Source organism: Odocoileus virginianus, chromosome 12 (genome assembly GCF_023699985.2).
Source record: "Odocoileus virginianus isolate 20LAN1187 ecotype Illinois chromosome 12, Ovbor_1.2, whole genome shotgun sequence".
NCBI lineage: Eukaryota > Metazoa > Chordata > Mammalia > Artiodactyla > Cervidae > Odocoileus > Odocoileus virginianus.
In genome coordinates, this window is record NC_069685.1 from 67,990,743 (window position 1) to 68,003,875 (window position 13,133).

Consider the following 13,133-nt stretch of genomic DNA (forward strand, 5'->3'; position numbering starts at 1 on the left):
GCTGCGAGGATGCGAACTGCAGGAGCCCACAGCCAGCCGGGCGGCCCCGGACCAGGGAGCAGCAGTCACGTGGCCAGCCCCGCGACCGCTGGACATCTACTCCAGAGAAACGAGATCATGCCTGCAAACGCCTGCGCCTGAGCGGTCCGCTCTGTTCGAGTATCGCTCCAGTGCGAGATGACCAAACCACCACCCGCCCTGGAGCGACAGTGCAGGAGCCGAGTGTCGAGGAGCGCAGCGCTGTGCAAGCACCCACGCAGGACAGAGCAAGGGCCAGCCTGCACCGCACGGCCCAGCTCGCCGGGCGCGCTGCGAACGGCAGGCGCCAGGGCTCGGGGCTGGGCGGGGGGGTTTCTGCCTGCGCGTTGCCTCCCCACAAGCACATGTTGTAAGGATCAGCCTGAGGCCACAGAGACGAAGGAAACAGCTGAAGGAATGGGCCAGCGGGCAGAGACCTGTGAGGAGGCCGCCTTCCTCTGGGGAGACAGGGCTCCTGTGGACAGACGTTCCCTGGCTACGGTGCGTGCGACGGCCCTTTATGTGGGAGGTCCTGCTCCCCGAAACCCAAACCCCAGGCCCGACGTGAGGAACACAGGCAGTAAGTCCCGGCTGGGGAAACTCGCTCACCACTGTCTCGGGCGCCACAGCCCACAGGAGCCCCCACGGACGCAACCGACCAAGGGGTCATGTCCAGTTGGGGCCCTGGGGAAGGACTGCAGGGAAAATGAAGGAAACTGGAATGAGCCCAGGAATCAGGGACCACAGTGCCTGAGGCTGCTCATCCCGCAGAGGATGCCCGCACCAGCCGGGGGCGAGTGTCCTCCCGCCGTCCTCAAGGCCTCTGAGCTCCAAACCACGTGGACCGGGGAGTATCTGGGGGCCACTGCTTCTCCAGTGACTCACCACCAAGATACTATGAAAACCCAGCTTCCTACCTACATTTTCTGGCTTTAGATCCAATTTCTCATTCCAGTTAAGGTGACTTTAAACAGACACTGCCAGTTTTTAAGTGCTTTTCCTACTTAAAGTGATTTCCCACCGTATTTTTGCCCTAATAGATCCTAGAATGGACTGGAATGCGTGAATTTTACTCAGATGACCATTATATCTACTACTGTGGGCAAGAATCCCTCAGAAGAAATGGAGTAGCCATCATAGTCAACAAGAGTCCAAAATGCAGTTTTGGATGCAATCTCAAAAACAACACAATGATCTCTGTTCGTTTCCAAGGCAAACCATTCAATATCACTATAATCCAAGTCTATGCCCTGATGAGTCACGCTGAAGAAGCTGAACAGTGATGACCTACAAGACCTTCCAGAAAAAACACCCAAAAAAGACGTCCTTTTTGTCACAGGGGACTGGAATGCAAAAGTCGGAAGTTAAGAAATACCTGGAGTAACAGGCAAATCTGTCCTTGGAGTACAGAATGAAGCAGGGCAAACGCTAACAGAGTTTTGCCAAGAGAACGCACTGGTCATAGCAAACACCCTCTTCCAACAACACAAGAGAAGACTCTTCACACAGACATCACCAGATGGCCAACACCGAAATCAAATTGATTATATTCTTTGCAGCCAAAGATGGAGAAGCTCTATATAATCAACAAAAACAAGACTGGGAGCTGACTGTGGTTCAGATCATGAACTCCTTATTGCCAAATTCAGACTGAAATTGAAGAATGCAGGGAAAACCACTAGACCATTCAGGCATGACCTAAATCAAATCCCTTACGATTATACAGTGGAAGTGACAAATAGACTTAAGAGACTAGACCTGATACAGTGTGTGATGAACTATGGATGGAGGATCGTGACATTGTACTTGAGACAGGGATCAAGACCATCCCCAAGAAAAAGAAATGCAAAAAAGCAAAATGGATATCTGAGGAGGCCTTACAAATAGCTGTGAAAAGAAGAGAAATGAAAAGCAAAGGAGAAAAGGAAAGATATACCCATTTGAATGCAGAGTTCCAAAGAATAGCCAGGAGAGATAAGAAAGCCTTCCTTAGCAATCAATGCAAAGATAGAGAGGAAAACAACAGAATGTGAAAGACTAGAGATCTCTTCAAGAAAATTAGAGATACAAAGGGAATATTTCATGCAAAGGTGGGCTCACTAAAGGACAGAAATGGTATGGACCTAACAGAAGCAGAAAATATTAAGAAGAGGTGGCAAGAATACACAGAAGAGCTATACAAAAAAGATCTTCATGACCCAGATAATCACAATAGTGTGATTACTCATCTAGAGCCAGACATCCAGGAATGTGAAGTCAAGTGTGCCTTAGAAAGCATCACTACGAACAAAGCTAGTGGAGGTGATGGAATTCCAGTTGAGCTATTTCAAATCCTCAAAGACAATGCTGTGAAAGTGCTGCACTCAATGTGCCAGAAAATTTAGAAAACTCAGCAGTGGCCACAGGACTGGAAAAGGTCAGTTTTCATTCCAATCCCTAAAAAGGCAATGCCAAAGAATGCTCAAACTACTGCATAATTGCACTCATCTCACACGCGAGTGAAGTAATGCTCAAAATTCCCCAAGCCAGGCTTCAGCAATACATGAACCGTGAACTTCCACATGTTCAAGCTGGATTTAGAAAAGGCAGAGGAATCAGAGATCAAATTGCCAACATCCGCTGGATCATCAGAAAAGCAAGAGAGTTCCAGAAAAACATCTATTTCTGTGCCAGACTATGTTGACATTTTGACTGTGCCAAAGCCTTTGACTGTGTGGATCACAATAAACTGGAAAATTCTTAAAGAAATGGGAATACCAGACCACTTGACCTGCCTCTTGAGAAATCTGTATGCAGGTCAGGAAGCAACAGTTAGAACTGGACATGGAACAACAGACTGGTTCCAAATAGGAAAAGGAGTACATCAAGGCTGTATATTGTCACCCTGCTTATTTAACTTATATGCAGAGTACATCAGGAGAAATGCTGGGCTGGATGAAGCACAAGCTGGAATCAAGACTGCTAGGAGAAATATCAATAACCTCAGATATGCAGATGACACCACCCTTATGGCAGAAAGTGAAGAGGAACTAAAAAGCCTCTTGATGAAAGTGAAAGAGGAAAGTGAAAAAGTTGGCTTAAAGCTCAACATTCAGAAAACTAAGATCATAGCATCTGGTCCCTTCACTTCATGGCAAATAGATGGGGAAACAGTGGAAACAGTGGCTGACTTTATTTTTGAGGGGCTCCAAAATCACTGCAGATGGTGACTGCAGCCATGAAATTAAAAGACACTTACTCCTTGGAAGGAAAGTTATGACTAACCTAGACAGCATATTAAAAAGCAGAGACATTACTTTGCCAACAAAAGTCTGTCTCATCAAAGCTATGGTTTTCCAGTGGTCATCTACAGATATGAGAGTTGGACCATAAAGAAAGCTGAGCACCGAAGAATTGATGCTTTTGAACTGTGGTGTTGGCGAAGACTCTTGAGAGTCCCTTGGACTACAAGGAGATCCAACCAGTCCATCCTAAAGGAAATCAGTCCTGAATATTCACTGGAAGGAGTAATGCTGAAGCTCAAACTCCAACACTTCAGCCACCTGATGCAAAGAGCTGACTCATTTGAAAAGACCCTGATGCTGGGAAACATTGAAGGTGGGAGGAGAAGCGGACAACAGAGGATGAGGTGGCTGGATGGCATTACCGACTCAGCGGACATGGGTTTGGGTGGACTCCAGGAGTTAGTGATGGACAGGGAGGCCTGGTGTGCTGCAGTCCTTGGGGTCACAAAGAGTCAGACACGACTGAGCGACTTAACTGAACTGAGACTTAGACCCATAAATAGCGGCCCCCACAGAAGGTGGTCCGCACTCAACTAAGCAGCTGCCTGGGAACCTTCGTCAGCACGCTCTCAGCTCCTCCTGGAGCAGAGGGGAGTTGGGGAGTGAGAGGCCTCCCTCACGCGGCATGGCCCCGCCAGTGGGCATGCCCTAAGGAATGCCCTGTGGTCCTGCAGGCGGGAAAAACTGAGACACTTCCCTCTGAGCCTCCTGGGCCGCACCTGGACAGGCCATCGTCCTCCACCGCCCTGATCAGCCCTGACCACGGCAAGGCCCAAACCCAGGACTGGCCCCTGGAAGTTGCATCACACCCCCGGAGGCCTGGGCCATCACTGGACAGCCTCCTGGCTGGATAGGAGGTCTGCCCGCCACTCCCCCAGCTCGGAGCCACGGGGAGGTCTGGGGGAGCCTGTGACACGGCACGGTGGTCCTGTTGCTGAGGCCCATGGGTCAGCGTCCTGTCCACAGTGCTGGCTCGCTGGTGGGGGCGGCCCAGCCCTGCGCCGCCAGGAGGCCGGGCCTGCCTATGATGCTGCAGGGAAGCCTTGGTCCAGGGTCCAGGACAGAGCCCGGCCCGTTCCCTGCAGCTTGCTCCCTGGGCCTAGGACACGCGCCAGCCTCCCTGCCCGCCCGGGAGGCCCGCCGCGCCCATGGAGCCCTGGCCCAGGTGGTGCAACGGCGGGTCTGCCTGGGACCCCAACTGCACAAAGGAGCGTCTCTGGGACAGCGGCTGGCCACGGAGTCAAAGGCGTGCGTCACAGCCCTCCCGTGCCCGCCCTGCTGGGCCCCTGCCCCTTTGAAGCCTCGGTGAGTGATTGAAGCGTCTCCTTTCGGAGGGCAGATAGCGCCGCGAAACCCGACTCTAAGCCCGGGATAAAGGTGGTTTGTTTCCTCTCAGCCGGTCTGTCAACACCTCCTCAGTAATTAGCCCTAATTATTACTGAGGGCCGGCCCCCATTTGGTTATTAAATCAGAAATAGTATCGTGGCCGGCTGTCTGTCAACGCCCGCCGGGCGACCTTGGATTCACTGGATCCTCTGTCAGTATCTGTGGCTTCAAAGATGCAGACCTGGGAGGGGCTTAGGCAGGCAGCTTGGGGCCGCGAGGGGGTGGGGGCCAGGCCAGCGCCCCAGGTGGCTTCGGAGCCCAGGGTGGGGGCAGGAACCCGGTACCCAGGGACCCCAACCTGCACCCTGTCCCTGACCCGTCACCCCCGCCTCCGGGCCTAGTGTGGCCATGCGTGGGGAGGGCAGTCAGGGGCAGCCCGACGGCCCTGCCCAGCAACCCGCCTCAGCATGGCCTGCTCCCCGAGTACCTCCGTGGCCTGGCCTCACCCAAACGAGCCGCAGGGGCTGACCTACAGCCACGGGCACGCAGCCACCCATCAGACCCCTTGGGATGGCGGGATGGGCCAGGAGGCAACGCCAGGGTGAGGGGTCGCTAGCCCAGGAGTCGGACGTGGCAGGAAGGCAGGCCATGTGGGTGTGCTCGGCCGGCTGCCGGCACTTACGGGCAGGGTGGGACCCCAGCCAGCCACAGGCCGCTGGCCTGCCTGTCCCCAGTGCGGGTGTGGAAAAGGCCCCCGTTGCCCAGGATGTGGGCCTGTTCCCGGGCGCAGACCTGGGGGTCCCACTCCCGCCAGGAGGTCTGCTCCCCAGGGCCCAGCAACCCAGGGCTGACCACGGTGCCCGGTGGTGCTCTGCAGGGCCTGGGACGCGGCTGATGCCCGCGGGCTGGCAGCAGGAAGCTCCAGGTAACTTGGAGGGGTCCACACCCATGGGGGTAAAAGGCGCACCCACTTACGGCTCCTTGGCAGCCAGCAGGCGGCCCGAGCAGGCTGCTCCTGTATGGGCAGGTGTGGGCTCACCCCCGCCACTGGCCAGTCCGGCGCCACTCAGATGCGCCGGTGACGGGGAGACAGGACCGGGAGGGCGGGGAGGGGCTGCCGAGGCCAGGCGGCCTGAGCCACATGGAGGTAGAGCGTCCAAACTGGGGGAGCAGGGCGACGTCCTCACACCGCTGCCTGGGGCTGAGCAGCTCGGCACGCGGGGTGAGGTTGGAGGGGCACTCATGCCGGCAACCCGAGACTGCTAGGATGCAAGACCAAGCAGTCCACGTCGGTGTCAACAGGTCAGCCGCGCCCCCAAGTCCACACCTAACGGAAAGGCCAGGTCAGTGCCCTCCTGCCCTCCCAACCCACAGCAGGCCAGGCCCTGGCTGACCAGGCTGGACGGATGCAGTCCCACTGGGGCCGCAGTGCCACCAGGAGGGGCAGGAACATCCAGACCCCTCCATCAGATCAGAGATGAGACGGCACTCACTTCCCACCTGCAAGCTTGCTTTGCTGTATCCGCCTCCTCCCGCCAGCCTTCATGGGGGCTCGGTGGTAAAGAATCCACCTGCAATGCAGGGGACGTGGGTTCAACCCCCACGTCAGGAAGGTTCCCTGGAGCAGGAAATGCTGGAAGTGGCAACCCACTCCAGTACTGCTGCCTGGGAAATCCCACGGACAGAGGAGCCGGGGGGCGTAGTCCAGGGGGTCACAAGAGTTGCACACGACTGAGGGACTGAACTGCAGCCTCCCCCTGCTTCCAGACTCGAAGCTATTCTACTCACAAGGTGTCTGTGACATGAAATAACGCGCGTGGACCCAGAGGCTCTTCCAGCATGGTAGAGAGTGAAATAATGCCAATGATGTCTATTTTACTTAAAATGTTTTACCACCTGGTTATTCGTTTTTTCTAGAATGACTTATCAGTCGCACTTAGGTTTCGACTGATCTTCTTCCGTCTTCTCCAGAACTCTAAGACCCACAGGGTCCTGAAGCACAGGCCGAGCCACCCATGGGAGCCGGTGTGCCTGCCCCTCTCTGCTGACTGGCCCGAGGTGCCTCAGTGCGCACCACCAGGACCCCTGCCCCGGCCCCGAGCAGAGGATTGGTCACTATGGCCCGGCCCCGAACCTCACAGCCCTGGTCTGGGGCCCACTCCTCCCCTCGCCGCCAGCCTGGAAGCTGGTCCTTGGGGCCACACTGCTCCCCTGAGCCCCCCCGCCCCCTGCTTCAGCCCCAACTCCTTCAGCCAGACCCCGCAATGCCCATGGCCCAGGCAGGAGACTCACCTGCGACACTGGCCAGGTGCTCGCGGCTGGCCCCGGCCCCTCCCACCATAGACATGACTCACGCTTGGCCATGGACCCCATGCACGTTTAATGGCCCTGCCCGTGTGCCGGGGACACCAGGCCGACTGCTGGAGGCCCCGCTGCAGGGCTCGCCGTCTGCTGGGGACGTGGCCGTCACAGCACGAGGTGTGCGGGCTGAGGCAGGCGTGCAGTGGGCTGGACGGCCAGGGAGGGCAGCGCGGCCCTGATGAGACTGGACCTGGGAGGTGCCCAACCGGCGGGCTAGCGGCTATGAGCCCCGGGGGCACCCTTCCTCACCAAGGCCCTCCCACTCAGACCCAAGACTGAAAACAGCCACTTCCTCCAGGCGGCCTTAACTTCCTGCCCCGAGGATGGGCACACGGGGCAAAGCCTGGGGCAGCGGCGAGAGCAGATGCCACAGCCACACAGGAGCCCAGAGGGTGGGGACGCAGGTCAGGGCATCCCAGGACGGAAGGGGTGGGGACCAGCCCACACGGATGTCCGACGGGGATGATCCTGGGACCTCGGTCCACTTGCCGGCAGTGCCCCCCCCAAGCTCTGGGGGCCACTGGGGGCTTGGAGGATGAGGGGCACAAGGCAGAGACCACCACGCCGCTGCAGCTCCCCCTGGGGAGGGCGTGGGGCTCATGGAGAGCTGCCTGTGCCCAGCCACCCTGAACACACGCACCTTCCACCCAGCAGCGGGGCTGGGCCCAGGCACCACCCGGAGCCACACCTAGTGTCCAGCGGGGCCACCCCGCCATGACGGGGGCATGCAGGCCGCTTCACCCGGGTCACCGCCATACCTGCACAGCCCGTGCTCCAATGGGGCCGCAGACGGGGGCAGGGTCGGAACGGTGGCTTTTCTGGGGTCTTGGCAGTGTCCACTGCCCCCGGGGGGAACCTAAGGGTGAATCCTGGACACCCTGGGCTAGAGGGACCTGTTCTCTGGGCAGGGGCTTGGCCAGTCCCGTATGTGGAGGGGCAGCTTTGAGGGCACCTGCCCTGGCTGGGGGGCGGCTGGCCCTGTGGGACCAGGACTGTGTGCAGAGCTGGACGAGGCAGGGGGCCCCATGGGCCTGGGGTGCCCTCCGTCGCCAGCGGCTGCTCAGAGCATTTCTGGACGTGGAGTTGAACTAGGAACAGCAGAAAGCCCAGAGCAGTGGGGCCAGGCCTGGGCGGAGTGCCCGGGCAGAATGCCCGTGTTGCGCGCCAGGCCTCTGAGAGCCTAGGTGAGCACTCTCACCACGGGCAGCCGTGGGGCCACCGGTGGCCGGCTCAAGGCTGGAGGCAGAGCCCAGGGCACTGCTGCATGGCACTCGGCAGGGCCGTCTGGGGATTGAATAACCTCCTCAAGATCCTGGGGATAAAGCCCATGGTTGTACCCAGTCCCCATGGAGGCAGGGGGCTGCCCACACTCAGGCTCAGCCTGTTAGGCGCCTGAGGTTGTCCCAGTGGTGCTCGAAGCGGGAGGTCAGGTAACTGTCCAGCTGCGCCAGGAATCGGTCCAGCAGCCAAGGCGCGCTATCGAAGGCGCCCAGGACCGAGCCCGGCACGCAGGGGCGGCCCTGTCTGCGACACAGCACCGAGCTCGCCGAGCTCGTCTGCTCCACAGTCGTGTACACACACGGGGTCCCCACAGTAGGAGCACTCAATCCAGGGATCCGCTGGGGGTGCGTCCACGACCCCAGGAGAGGCCCCGTGCATCTGCTGCCAGGGATGTGTGTGGCTCAGCTGGCCGCCACCCGGACAGGGTAGTGAGGGCCCTGCCACCGTGACGAGGCCTGCTGGGAGTGGACGGGAGCTGCTGCGCCAACCAGGGAGGACACGAGGAGAGGGGCCCGGAGAGCAGGCCGAAGCAACGGACGCACAGGCACAGGCGGCTGAAGAGGGGCGCTCCAGGCAAGTGCTGAGCGGGCAGCTGACTGCAACCGCAACAGGAGAGCCCAGGAGAGCCGATGGGACCGAAAGCTGCAGGCCACCATCCAAGGCGATCTGTCCAAAAACAAGGCAGGAGGAGTGGGAAGGAGGCCCCACCATCACCACTGGGTGGCCAACCCCGGGCCCCACCAGACCTCTCCATGTGAGGGAACTGGAGGCCCACTGGGGAGGCCAAGAAGGCAGGCAAACACCGCCTGACCCCTTCAAGGACAGGGCGTGATGGCGGACATGTCCACCCAGGAGGAGGAGGACCCAGGTCAGGTCCCCCCGGGCTTCCTCGGACAGCCTGGATGCTGTCAGGGAATTTCAGGAGGAGGGTCACGGGGGGCTCTATTCACAGCGAACACTGACCCACCGAGGCCAGTCCTCTCGCCGTGCCTGAGGTGCGGGGGTGAGTGAAGTCACTTGTCTGCGGCCAAATACCAACCACTAAGTGAAGATACAGCTGACCCTGGCCTGAGACCACCCTGGCCTGCTCCAGCACTCATCACCCCCGTCACCCATGACGCGTCACAGTCCCGCGGACCGATGCCCTGCACTCAGGTGCTCAGTGTCACGAGACCCCAAGAGCATTGCAGTTGTTATCCACGTGCCCTCCAGCCCACCCCCACCCCCGTGCAGACCCCTGTCCCTACTCACAAGGCAGCCACCCCCACCCCAAGGGCCTCCTCCCTGCATCCCCCTCCCTGTCAACAGCCTGGCATCCAGCCCCTCCTGGCCGACAGCTTTAATTCCACTTGCTGTGTCTACTCTCACCACCCCAAGGTCACCACGCAAAGGGCCACCTGCTAGAGCGGGCCAAAGCAGCACAGAGCAGAGAAAAAGGGGCGGTTCCCATCAGATGCAGCGAGCCTGCCTGACGGCCAACCCCTCCCCAGTGTCCCTGCAAAAGGACGCCCACCGGTGGTCGGCACAGCGTGCCTCGCTTCACCCCTGCGGGGGCGGTTTCGCCAACAAGGCTCCACACCCGCCCCCTCCACCTGTCGCCCACAGACGCCGGCCTGCACTCACCTTCGGGACGGCTCCCCGCGGGACCATCTGTCCCCCATGTGCCAGAGCTCCTCTAGGGGGCACGGCATGTAGGTCCTTCCGCCCCGCACCCCAGGGTGGCCCCCGATACCTCCCTCCGCACCCTCTCCTCTGTGTGTGCATGTTGGGGTAGGAGGTCTTCCACCCAAAAGCCCGTCCCACCCTGACAATGACACGCTCGGGCGACAGAGGCCGCAGGCGACAGGTGAACGCCGCGCACGGCCCTGCCCAGCAGCACAGAGTCCCACCGGCCGCTGACAACGCGCTGCCCATGGAGCACTCCGGCCCCGGCCCCGCGAGGCGAGGGGAGGCAGCGGCCGCGCCCCGGCCCGCTCCGCCCGCCCGCGCCACCTGAGGGAGCCGGGTGCCCAGCCCGCCCGGCCCTCCCCCGGATTGCGCGCCGCCGCACCAAGCCCACCTGCCTGCGGCCGCGCGGCGCCACAACGGTGCCGCTCCCTCGACGGCACGCACGGAGCGGGAGAGACCGGCCGCGCGAGGCCAGGTCCGGCACGGCGCGGGCCGAGGTCGGGAGAGAAAGAAGAACGTGGACCCCGCCTGCCGAAGCTCTGAGGATCGCAGACCCAAGCGGCCAGGCTGCCGGCCCCGCCGCGACGTGGGCCCCGCCCCCTGCGTGCGCGCGGCCGCCCCTTACGGCCCCACGCCGGACGCGGCCACGCCCAACGCCGGTCTCCCGGAGGGGCCCGCGCCTGCGCCTTGCGCCCGGGGGCTGCGAACGCGCAGGCGCTTCCGGCCCCGCCCACGGGCGATGAGGCGCGGGGGTTGATGGGAGCGCGCTCTGCTTTGAGCCCCGCGGATCGCCGCGCGCTGTGGCCGCGTGCGCAGGCGCAGCCGGGGCTGAGTCGGGCGTTGTAGGAGTCGCGGGGCTGAGGGCTGGCTCGCTGCTGAGGGGTCGTGGCGCCCCCGGCCTCCGCCGGCTGAGGGCGCGGCCCTTACCCTCAGTTCCTGCCGAGCGCCAGGAGGGGTACCGGGAGGGTTGGCACAGAAGGGCTGCGTCGCCCGCCCGCTGGACGGCGTGTCCGCAGAGTGCCCGTCGTGGAGGCCCGGCTAGGGCCGAGCGCGGACCTGCGCCCCGGAGCGACAGGGCGGGGCTGTCCGAGGACTGTCCGCCGTGGGCGAGCCGGGGGGAGCCGGCGCGGACCCCGAGAGCGCAGCTGCGGGGGCCGCTGGCGCCCTCCGAGTGGACTCCCCGGGGCCGCCCCGCGCGGGCGGGTTACCAGGGCCGAGGTCACCGGGAGTGGTGTCACACGAGCCCCCTCTCTGCCCTGGTCTAGCGACTCCTTTCATGAGACCGTCCCTGAAATGTTATCTGCGTTTGCACCCAAGCTTACTTGCTTTGATCCTTGAAACGGAATCAAAGGTTATATTGTACCTTCTCAGGGTCTGTGGGCCTTTCAACAGCCTCGCCAAAAATAATAGAGGTGGCACCCAGCCAGGAAACGCCTCCTGGAAGTGTGAATGAAACTTGTATTTTTCGGTTGTGTCTTTCCTAATTGACCTGATAATTTAAACTTCCTGCTTCAGAGGAGAGGGGGAGTTCCCGACAGTTTGGCAGCTCAGGGAGGTCAGTGGAGAGTGGGCAGCTGGCTTTGTACAGGGCACTCATCCAGCTGGGCCATGCGGTCAGAAAACACATTCTTGGGTCCAGAACGCTTTTTTGTTGTTGTTCAGGTCATCTATGTATATGTATTTTTAATTGTAAAATGTAATAATTAACATTTATCATGACTATTTCTAAGTATACATTCAGTAGCATTAAGTACATTCATATTGTTAGGCAAACTTCATCACCATCACCTCCAGGACTTTTGCATCACCCCAAATGGGCACTCTGTCCCCGTTAAACACGCCCCAAGCCCCTGGGAATCTCAATTCTACTTTGTGTTAGTTTACCTCTTCTAGGTATCTCATGTAAGTGGTCTCAAGTATTTGTCATGTCACTTAGAAGAATGTTCTAAAGGTTCATCCGTTGTGTGGCACCTATCAGAATTTTTGTTCCTTTTTAGGGCTGGATGGTATTCCTTCGTACGTGTATAAAACATTTTGTTTATCCATTCATCTGTTGGTAGACACTCGTGTTCCTCCCATCTTTTGGCTGTTGCGGCTGATGCTGTTGTGAATGTGGGTATACAAATATTTGTTTGAGTCCCTGTAATTTTCAGTTCTTTTTTTTTTTTTGTATGGGTTTCTTTTTTTTTTAAATTTATTTTTATTACCTGTTTTCATTTCTTTAGGATGTATGCCAAGGAGTCGAATTGCTGGGTCACGTGGTAATGCTATGTCTAACTTTTTGAGGAACTGCTAAACTTTGCTACAGTGGTTGCATGATTTTTCATTCCCACCAACGGTGCACAAGGGTTCCAATTTCTCTGCATCTTCACACATATTTTTTTTTTAAATTATAGTTGGCCTAATGGGACCTTGTGGTTTTGATTTACATTTTCCTAGTGACCAGCGATTTTGAGCATCTTTTCCTGTGCTCATTGGAGCTGGGTGTGTGTTTGGACTGGGAGGCCCAGAGGCAGTGGTCAGCCTCACGTGTTCAGTTGGTGTCAGGTCTGTGGCTCCCCAGAGCCAGGGCAGCCGGGAAGCAGGGACACGCACGGCTGGGCAGAGGCTCCAGGCCCCGGTGTGGGCCTCTCCTCAGTAGGACCTGGTACTGGTGGCTCTGGAGGGTGGGTGGGAGGGCATCCCGGTGCAGCTCCTCCCCTGGTGTGCCCAGGCGCTGATGGGCACGCGTCTCTGGGAGGAGGCAGGCGCCAGGCGGGCCTCTGACCTGCAGAGAACGGCTTACGGGAACAACACTGCACTTGTATGACGTCTCCCCTTTGAAAACCAGATACTCCCTGAGCTATGGAAACCCGACCGCTGGCTGAGCATCAGGACATTATTATTACCATCACCCGGCCCGATTTCAGCCACCGGGGCAGGACAATGCACCTTTGAGGCTGTGCGGAGGACTCGCCTCCTGTCCACCCTCTCCCACAGGCAGGGGCCTGGCTGTACCTATGCGCCCCTCAGTGCTTTTGCCCAGGGGAGGTCTGCTCATCGGTCTGTCTTGTCTGGTAGAGCCCGAAGGAAATGCGTCCAGGTCTTGCTTGACTGCTTCCTGTTCTGTCCCACATCTCAACCATGCTGGGACCTCAGGAGCAACTTAGGTCTGCTTGGGGAAACTTTCGGGTGTGAAAAAGTCTTCAAAGACAC

At 59.2% G+C, this 13,133-nt stretch overlaps 1 protein-coding gene across 2 annotated transcripts in view; it reads right to left on the reverse strand.

Moving 5' to 3' along the window:
• The window catches only part of GNB1L (G protein subunit beta 1 like), a 29,259-nt gene extending 18,698 nt beyond the window's left edge, over positions 1-10,561 (reverse strand). The window contains exons 1-2 of one of the 2 annotated variants that reach the window (XM_070475778.1): positions 10,330-10,561; positions 7,748-8,936 (exon numbers count right to left, since the gene is read on the reverse strand). The gene's annotated coding sequence lies outside the window, so the exon portion shown is untranslated. The remainder of the gene's footprint in view (positions 1-7,747; positions 8,937-10,329) is intronic. The other variant, XM_070475777.1, reaches the window with a different exon arrangement.
• Between the last annotated feature and the right edge of the window lie 2,572 nt (positions 10,562-13,133).